Here is an 11,110-nt window from a genome sequence, read left to right on the forward strand (position 1 = left end):
GCAGACCCAGCATGCGGAAACAACCTATATCCATATCTTATCCCTGGCATCACCAGTAACAGGCAAACAGACAGTCATTGAGCAGCTGTGTAGTTCAGTTGCAGTGTGCTATGTGGGTTTGTTTATAAGGGGTAGCATGCAGTGAGAAGCCGGTAGGAGAGTGGAGGCGGCGCGCTATGTAGCGGAAACTGGTGGTTCTGCTCTCTACTAGAGACATACACACCTTCATATACAGACAAATATTACGCACAGTGTGCGTCTTGCCCAGTTCATGGATCCCATTGAGTAATAAAATCCACAAAGTGCCCAGATGTCCGCTTTTAAAGTCTGGTTGAAGTTTTCGTCACTCGTTGCAGATAAATCTCCAACATATTAAGTAATGTTACTTAGCTAGAGATGCCTAACATTCACATTCAATGCAAGAGAGTGACCAAGCATGTAACAACCTTATTTTACAAATTGATTGCCCAGCCAAGGCCGGAAAATCAACAATCGTGTTAGCAGCCTACAATTTGGTGTAGACTGCAAACTCCCGATTATGTTCTGTCATATAATCAATGCAGAATCTTCCATGTTTGCACCACGATGCATCTTAGAAACAAGACATTTCTAAATCTCTACCCCAGCCCTGTCAGCTGCAGCTAACCAGGCTGTCCCAATTGAAGAGTAAACTTAACATTATAAATTGTAATAATAATCTCCACATAACAACTATCCCGTCCAACTCTGACAAATGCTTTTAATCACACCACACACTCATTCCTAAAAAAAAAAACTATAGTTAGTCCAGCTTGTATGTACAGACCGAAGGACAGGCCATGCAAACACATCTTTAGACCACTGTTAACTCTTTTATCTGACAGCTAGGTGTTACTTCGAAGTCCTCAGATACTCTTCAGTGGTTTGTGTGTGTGTAGATGAAAATGGCCACATTGTAACCATGCTGTGAACTACATACTAAATACCTCACATTCATTGTCACTTTGTGTCACCTGACTGTTAAATGGATATGAATAAACTATAAAAGCAGACCAGTCCTCATGGAGACATTTCATCGTATGTATTGCTCTTATTTCTGAGATCTGTCAAGATTTAGCGTTCACAAACATTTAATGGGGACAGTAATACTTTGCATAGTCAAATTATCCAGCTGTGCATCCTTCCAAAACTGTATACATATTTCATTAGAGGCTGTATGGCTTCCTGACCCTGGACCTCTCAGAGAACACCACACTCACATCCAGACTTTTGTTCAGTCTACCATTGGCGACTGAAGAAAGATTGTCTCTGAGTGAATGTCTGGTTTGCTGACAAGCTGTCTGCTGCTCAGAAAGTACCTGAAGTGAGCTTCTCATAATGTGCTTAAGGGGAGGGCGAAAGGTCTTACAGGCAACAGAGTAATTTGTCATGTCTATTATTATAATGAAGTATCTTTCTGTGGAATCAAAAAGCCATGAGAGAGAGGAAGTTTCAACATCATCTTTCACATGCGTGCTGCAGAAGCTATTCCAGGAAAACTAAAATTGAACTGTCCATTGAATTTCAGCTAATTCATGTCCAGTGTTTTATAGTTATTAATGTGTGGAGCCTATTTTAATTTCAGAGAACTTGAGAATTTAGTGCAAAATTTTTAGTCATTCAGACATTAGGGGGACCAGCATGCGAGGCTGTGGTTTTATTTCCGTTGAGCATGTGAGCATGTTTTGTATTGCTGTGTGGTCTGCTGAAGATATATTATAGCAATACTTCTGAGATAAAGTCACTGATGTGTGTCAGGTTAAGTACTTGAGGCAGGATTGGTCGATTTTGGTACCTCAGGCCCCAACTCATCTCACTCTTCAATATCCGTCACCAGGGAAACAGACTCAGCATCTCTCCAAGCTTTAAGGAGGTTGAGGTGATAAATCTGTGTCGCCCCTCCCCTGTCAGATCGCACAAGATCACAATGTCACCCACTCGCCTTGTGACCACAAAGGGTCCTTGCCACTTGGCGAGTAATTTGGAGTTAGACGATGGGAGTAATACAAGCATTTCTCTCCTGGTGAGAATTGTCTTAACCTTAACCTCCTCTGTTGTACAGCCGACGTTCCTGGGCCCAGAGCAAATTGTTACGTGATAACTGTCCTAGTGTGTGGAGTTTTGCTCTCAGGTCCAGGGCGTATTGAACTTTGTTTTTACTTGGGCTTGGACCTTCCTCCCAGCTTTCTTTAACCAGGTCTAAAACCCTGCATGGGTTTTCTTCCAAACAGCAGTTCAAAGGGATACAATTATATTGGCATTTGTTTTTTCTTTTCTGTTTTGCAGTAAGGCAAATCAAAAGTTGTTACAGGATTATAGCATCTCCTGATTACTTATTAGTCATTACTGAAGCCAACAGTGAAAACCCTAAAAAGTGCCACATCTTTTACCATAACACTACAATTTCACAGCTGACATCAATGAAAGTAGTGGTAGCTGAAGTGGTGAAGTACCTCATTGAAACTATTGGTCCTTTTTTTAAATTCCTCTTTTTCTTATTATCTTGAGTGGAAAATATAGAGAAGTAGTCAATTCTCAGTAAAGACTTTTTGACATCATGTGAAAGCTTGTTTGGCTACTATCACAGCTGTCAGGGGAACTTGGTAGGGGAAGTGTGATGGTCCCTTCAGTGTGAGAGTGTCACAGAGGTCTCTCTGTCATACTGTAAATGTTATTTATATTAACACTGTCTTGACCTTTTGTTGAGACTTTTTTGTAGCCCTTACAAGTTGTCAGTCCAGGATACTACACCTGCATTAGGCAGTGAGCTGTTTCCTTTCCTTTTGTTGAGTGCAACCGCATTGGCCTTCCAGACAGTTAACGTGAGTGTTCAGCATTTACAGCGCAGGGTCGGGCAATCCTTTTCTCTCTCAGGCCCATTAGGTCTCCAGTACTCAGAGCTTGTTGTACTGATGTCCAGAAGCCATTGGCCATTGCCTGATTTACTGCTGAATGGATGGCTATTACATTGTCATTAACCTAGAAAGGAGTCTGGAGTCAGGAGTCTACATACAAAACCTCAAATATCACGTTCTTACATGCATTATATTTATTGATCTTTTACTTGGTTTCTATGCCCCAAAACTCCTCTCGTCCTTTTCCTTATCACATCACTTGAACCAAACGTAATGCAATGTATAATACATAAATAAATGAGAATAAATAAATAAAATAAAATAATCTACTTCTGTACTTTCACTTTACTCCTCTGTACAAAGAGTAAAAATGTTATTGTTATTTTCCTTAAAACTAAAACGCTTATGTTGTCTGTGGCCGTCAGCACTACAGTGTAACCACACACATATTTGGAAGTTCCTCATTTGGAACACAGAAGCTTATAAATCATTAACTACTCATGAAACCAAACAAAACCACTGTTTGAAGAGTTCAGCTCTTACATCGCAGGTGAGACAGTACTGGGGAGACACATGAAATTGTTTACTTAGTTTTAAAGGCATCACAAATCAATGCTCCTGTCATCACTGCTGTTCATTTTTCATTCATTTGTCATTTCATCACTTAGTGTTATAACCATAAGAGCACATTTAAAACCAGTAATGTCTGAAATATATCAACAAAAGCCTCTGTTAACATGTTCATATTGCTTATCTGCACAAGTCAGACAACATTAGTTTTGTATAATAAGATTATCTGTAGTGTAGTAAGTAGTTGGATCAATGTCCTGTATTTCCATTTCCACTGAGGTGTTATAGCAGCATGGTAGGTGCAACATTATGCAATATTTTCTTCTTCTTTTTTCGTGTCTGTGTTCATGGCTCATAGGGACAGAGTTTAACTAAATAAAATGTATTTTCATTTGATATTAAAGGCTGACTCTAGACTGACTGAAAGAATCTTTATGTTATCTGTGTACTTCCTGTTGGCGGAATCAATAAACCTGCTCTTTAGCTGGCTAGGAAATTACTCAGATGCATAGTAAGTGTACAGGAAACCATTATAGCTTGCCTGATTAAATGTAGGTCTACATTAGGATATACGACAACTCCTGCTGTGCATCCAGGTGATGGATGCATGCCAGTATATGTACCTCACATGTTCACAGATTATAGACCAGTTGAGTTGAGCTTTAAATCGGCTCCTCACATATGAAAACCAGCAAAAGAAAAACGAGAGAAAACACTAGACAGTTGTGACTAGAGTTGTCACAATACCAAAATGAGTAACCATGATACGGCTCTGGGTATTATCGCAATACTGCTGCCTTTTTTTACTATTATTATTATTATTATTTTTATGAACTGCAATGTATTTGTACAAGTTATAAACACTTAGTAATTACTTATAATGTTTGGTGCATGATAAACATAATACTGGTGAATTAAGAATTAGTTTAATTAGTGGTGCCACTGACGACGACACCATGGCATACTTGCTGTTCGGGCCTGGTGCTTCTGTTAGGTGAGTGTGTTGTCTCGTGTTTTTGACTGTAAGCCGTGCACCGTGACTGTAAGCCGTGCGCACATCTGGGCGAGACAGAACTTTAGCCTGTTGTTTGTTTTGAAGCGAGTTTCTATTGAAGCGGAGCAGTCTTCATGGAGTTCGTTCTTGCCGGCAGAAAAACATGAACAGCCAATCAGCTAACAGACAAGCAGACCCAGCATGCGGAAACAACCTAATATCCATATCATATCCCTGGACATCACCAGTAACAGGCAAACAGACAGTCATTGAGCAGCTGTGTAGTTCAGTTGCAGTAGTTGCTATGTGGGTTTGTTTACAAGGGAGTAGCATGCAGTGAGAAGCCGGTAGGAGAGTGGAGGCGGCCGCTATGTAGCGGAAACTGGTGGTTCTGCTCTCTACTAGAGACATACACACCTTCATATACAGACAAATATTACGCACAGTGTGCGTCTTGCCCAGTTCATGGATCCCATTGAGTTAATAAAATCCAAAATGTGCCCAGATGTCCGCTTTTAAAGTACTGGTTGAAGTTTTCGTCACTCGTTGCAGATAAATCTCCCAACATATTAAGTAATGTTACTTAGCTAGAAATGCCTAACATTCACAGTTCAATGCAAGAGAGTGACCAAGCAATGTAACAACCTTATTTTACAAATTGATTGCCCAGCCAAGGCCGGAAAATCAACAATCAGTGTTAGCAGCCTACAATTTGGTGTAGACTGCAAACTCCCGATTATGTTCTGTCATATAATCAATGCAGAATCTTCCATGTTTGCACCACGATGCATCTTAGAAACAAGACATTTCTAAATCTCTACCCTCTAGCCCTGTTCAGCTGCAGCTAACCAGGCTGTCCCAACTATGAAGAGTAAACTCTAACATTATAATAATGTATTAAATCTTCCACATAACAACTATCCCGTCCAACTCTGACAAATGCTTTTAATCACACCACACAACTATTCCTTAAAAAAAAAAACTATAGTTAGTCCAGCTTGTATGTACAGACCGAAGGACAGGCCATGCAAACACATCTTTAGACCACTGTTAACTCTTTTATCTGACAGCTAGGTGTTACTTCGAAGTCCTCAGATACTCTTCAGTGGTTTGTGGTGTGTAGATGAAAATGGCCACATTGTAACCATGCTGTGAACTACATACTAAATACCTCACATTTCATTGTCACTTATTGTGTCACCTGACTGTTAAAAATGGATATGAATAAACTATAAAAGCAGAACCAGTCCTCATGGAGACATTCACTTTGTTGCAATATATTCTTGTAGATATCTTTGTATTGCGTCTTATTTGCTGAGATCTGTCAAGATTTAGACGTTCACGAAACATTTAATGGGGACAGATAATACTTTGCATAGTCAAATCTTCCAGCTGTGCATTCCTTTCCCAAACTGTATACATATTTCATTAGAGGCTGTATGGCTTCCTGACCCTGGGCCTCTCAGAGAACACCCACACTCACATCCAGACTTTTGTTCAGTCTACCATTGGCGACTGAAGAAAGATTGTCTCTGAGTGAATGTCTGGTTTGCTGACAAGCTGTCTGCTGCTCAGAAAGTACCTGAAGTGAGCTTCTCATAATGTGCTTAAGGGGAGGCGAAAGGTCTTACAGGCAACAGAGTAATTTGTCATGTCTATTATTATAATGAAGTATCTTTCTGTGGAATCAAAAAGCCATGAGAGAGAGGAAGTTTCAACATCATCTTTCACATGCGTGCTGCAAGAAGCTATTCCAGGAAAACTAAAATTGAACTGTCCATTGAATTTCAGCTAATTCATGTCCAGTGTTTTATAGTTATTAAATGTGTGGAGCCTAATTTTAATTTCAGAGAACTTGAAAATTTAGTGCAAAATTTTTAGTCATTCAGACATTAGGGGGACCAGCATGCGAGGCTGTGGTTTTATTTCCGTTGAGCATGTGAGCATGTTTTGTATTTGCTGTGTGGTCTGCTGAGATATATTAATAGCAATACTTCTGAGATAAAGTCACTGATGTGGATGTCGGTAAGCTACTTTCTAATCATGTGTCATACATATTGTTCCCCATGTTTGAGATCTTGTCACAGGCGAATGGTTGCTTTTCAAGGCCCTTTGTTTTGAAGGTGTTTCCTCATTGGCCCCTGCAGAAACCCCACAGAGAACATCAGACCATGTTACCCCCAGCAGTCCCTGCGGTCTAACTTGTAGCCGCATTGTGTAGCTGCATTGTCACACAGCTTCCTAAGAGGATGTCCCACTAGAAGTGCTTTTGTATGCAAGCATAACACACACATGCACACACACACACATTCAGACACAGAAAATGCTGCTGTGTGTACCAACATGGACCTTAGAGGATCATCAGGGTGGTTACTAAGTAATAACAGTAAGAGGAACTCAGAAAGGACTGCAGGTTAATGGGTCAGGAAGTCACACCTCAGGAGGGTTGGGGTTCAGGAAGTCATGTACACACAGACATATATCATACACTTTGTCTTGTGGCTGTAATTTTTTCACAGCTAGCTGTTCTTGACTGACACAGTAACTGAACAGTGTGACTGAAGTGTGACTAGTTCACAGAAAGACATTTTTAGTTCAGTTATTAAATAGAGCAATATCATTCTGTAATATAATTATTTTTTTTTTGACATTTATGTCAAACACAGTGAAGGACAATAAAACAATGAGCTTCTTTTTGACTGAAGACACGTCACAGTAAGATGTACAAAATAAAATTAATGATGGTTGAATTCTATTAGCTGCTTTAGTTTCAGGCCATTGTGCGTGCCTTTTCACTGTCATGACTTACTGTGACACATGAATAGATTGAAGCCATTGTTAATGTTTTTAGTAAGACCTATGCTTTTTCCTACTGTGACAAAAATATCTGCTGAGAAAAAAAGCCAATTGTTAATATCAATCATCACAGATCAAATGTCCAAAATTCATATTTAGCTCTAAAAACACAAACAATAGACTGTTTTTACAGAGGATATATCATTTTACCTCTTCAAATAATCAACAGGTTGCTTTCAAGTGCTATTTTGTTGTAGTTCAAGTGTGAAGAATATGGTACATATAACCCAGTATACTTACATCTCCGTTCACCTCAGCTAAAACTTTAAAGGAGCTGCTGAAAACTTAACTGCACTTAAAATAGACATGCGAGTACTGACAGCTGCACATTTATCATCATTCAACATCATTATTAACATGCTGAATAAAATCAAAATTAGCTGATACATTATTATCATTATTATTTTAGATTTGACTGATTCAGCAGCAGCTGAGCAGCTTCTTGCAGGTTCAAATATCCTTGATTATATCAGCGATTATCTGGGGTGTTAAAAAGTTGCATTGAAATTAGTATTTTTTGCAAATGTCACTGTGCAATATCCCTGTCGTAAATATGGACAGCTGTACACATGCATTTGTTATGATTACATTACTTTGCTAACAGCCAAACATCAAGGAAGCGGAACAAGACAAAGCTAATTAATAACAAGTACAGCAGCAGGAAGCCTCTTTGCTTCAGTCCATAGAGGCTGCTGAGGTGCTTACCCAGTTCTAGTTCAAGTGCAAAGGGCAAGATCTTTGAACCATGACTGAAGCCTGACTCTGGTGCTAGGTGCAGTTTAACACTCAATATGCATTCCGTTCAAGAGACTTATAAAGCTGTTCATACAGATGTTTAAGTTTTATAAATGTTAATCATTGTGGAACCGGATGCATAAATGGATGTAGAAACAAATGTGCAAAACCTGTTTCAATATTAGAAACAGGTTTGCAATTCATCAATTTATCAAATGAAAAGTTCATTAACAGGGAAGTAATGGTTCCTACCAGTTCTGTGGGTCTAAAGACCACATAAAAGGTGTGATCTACCCACCCACCACTAAAGAGGTTACTCTTTTTTTGACCTCTGAGTGATGATGGCCGTTCCCACATAAGCCTATCTGCATTATGTTACACTGATAAAGTGGTCTAAGCAGGTCTCAAAAACTAAGACTGTTTAATTATAACATTATAACTAACTTACAATCAATGTAGTATATATAAATGTACGGTAGGTAAAATGTGTCACTAATGAAACTATTAAGGACCTGGGATTCAAACTTACTCAAAATGATCAAACTTAACTTCAGCATTCATGCTGATACCCTGTATATGCATTATATAGTTTATTCATATTATTATATAGGTACAGATTTTACTGGACGAAATGTGCTACGTCTTATTCTAAACTTTATATATTAGATATTCAGGAAAACCTTCTGAACACAGTTCCTGAATTGAAATATTTATGGTGATATAAGAAGCTGACAATTTTTCCTAAAATATCTTTTAGCATTGTCTAAAGTCAGGGCTGTTGCATTTTGTTGACATTTTCCTGTTAGTGATGCATGTTTGGTGATGTGGCACTGATTTGAATTTCAATTCAACTTCAGATTCCTAAAATAATAACCCTTAAACAGTAGGTCAACAAGGTATCACAAAATTTTTTAAAGTTAGCTACTGAAAGTTTAGTCCATTCCTGTAGTGGCACAGTTTTTATCACAATAACCAATCATCACATGAATAAACCTTGTGCAAAGAAATAAAACCATCAGAAAGCAGCTGCTGCAGACCGTCTCTGCCCCACATGAAAGGATGTGGTTTGTGCTGGGCGTGTGTTGTATGAAAGCTTCTACCACAGTCTATTTATTTCATGCTCTTCAATTTTCTATTATTTTAGCAGAATAAAAAAAAACATCTACATCATCAACATTCTACTAAGAGACTCATTTAGATGCTGCTTATTATTAATTACTCATAATGTCCACAGCACTTCAGAGTGAGGGAAATCAAAGTTTTAACTTTGACTCTGTATGAGTCAAATCTAAATCTTTAGCGCCCTCCAGAGGGACAAAGCTGTATCAGGATGGAAGCGATGATTCAAACAGCCAATGAGATTTTGTTACTTGAACTAAAAGTCACGAACAGTATTTTTTTTTTGTGCTAATCATATATTCAGATATGTATTTGGGTCACTGCAACATCAATCTTAGATATTCACTCTGTTTATTAAATGTCAAACACTATATATAGACAAACATGACTTTGGATATTTATTTAATAGTAGGGAACAGAAACAGGGTCAGTTACAATGGCACTTGTTTTCCACTAGAGGTCAGGGCAAAGAAACAGACGAATACTGTACTACTGTGTGAGGCACGGCCTGTGAAATTAGCACTGTAAGTCATGAAAAGGCTTTTGTGAGAAAACAAGATGAGTGTTGTAACCAAATGCTGGGGGGGGGGAAAGCTCTTTAACTTGCTTCATTGTACTCTGAAATTAACTCTGTCAGTAATAAAAACTGCATCACTATGAATGATCTGATTGATGCAGCTATTAGAAATGAAAGCCACAGGGTCAATATAATCAGGCAAGAATGAATATTTCAGCAGAGGTATTATTGAATTATTAATTGATCCAATAATGCAACTCTTTAAAACACATTTAAAGAGGATGTGATGCATTATTTGACGATCATCTTTTTTGAGAAGTAACAAATGATCTTGAATTTACCCTGTTTCCAATATCCTTCAGCTTGATTGTATAATTAACTGATTCCGTCAGTCTTCGTAATTCAGTTTTGTGACAACAAAACAACATCACTAAAAGACTCACCTTGTAGCTGTGATTTTAATTCTTATTAGTGATCTTATAATTTTGTGTCAGTCGTCTGCACTCTGTGTGTGACCAACATGACCAATATGTATTTCATACATACTTGTACACAAATGTAAAGTTGACCTCAGCAGGGATTTCAGCTGTTGTGCGTCCTAACATCACAGTAAATGCTACCTACCCATTAGCCTCCAGCTGAGGAGCTGGTTCCTTATGTGGTTTTATTTGTGTGTGTGTGTGTGTGTGTGTGTACTGTATGAGACAAATCTGACACTCTTTTATGGTAACAGACATTTAAGCCACTTAAGATGATGTATAATCATGGAATAAAAAATTTTGTTCATCCTAATACTGCTACAGGATCAATATGATGATTTTAAACTCAGCCATGTAGTCGTGAATTAATCTGGTGCTTGTTTTATTTTATTTTATTATTTTTAATGTATCATTGTTTGAGTTTTGTGATTTTCTTGTTGAGTTTCGTTGATTTTAAAGACCCACCCAGGGACCGGTACAGCAAACAAGCTTCGGGTATAAATGCTGTGGTATGTTGCATTGGTCTATGTTATGTACTCGTCCCAATAAAAATAAACATTAAAGAGATACATGGATGTTAATGACTCTCAGATTGGTCTGAGCTTTGACAAAATATGTCTAAAATGATGAAATGATAATAAATACTATTCGCAGTTAATTCACCGCTAAACCACTTTTCAGGAGATTAATGATTTTATCCGAAATACAAACATTTAAGAAACAAATCTTCCCTCAAAGACAAAAAATCACAGTGTCAGAATTACTCAAATTCAAAAAGCATTGACTCAATACCAGCTTCACTTTACCCATGGGGAAAAAACCATTTGTTCAACAATTAAATCCAAGAAAAAAGGTTGTTTTGACCCTATGTTGGTGTTATTTTTTATATTACTGTTAAGTTATTTACCCAAAATGAAATATAGTATACTTTGTACTTACTCATATACAACCGTTTATTAAATTTCAC

Source organism: Larimichthys crocea, chromosome IX (assembly GCF_000972845.2).
Source record: "Larimichthys crocea isolate SSNF chromosome IX, L_crocea_2.0, whole genome shotgun sequence".
Classification (NCBI taxonomy): domain Eukaryota; kingdom Metazoa; phylum Chordata; class Actinopteri; family Sciaenidae; genus Larimichthys; species Larimichthys crocea.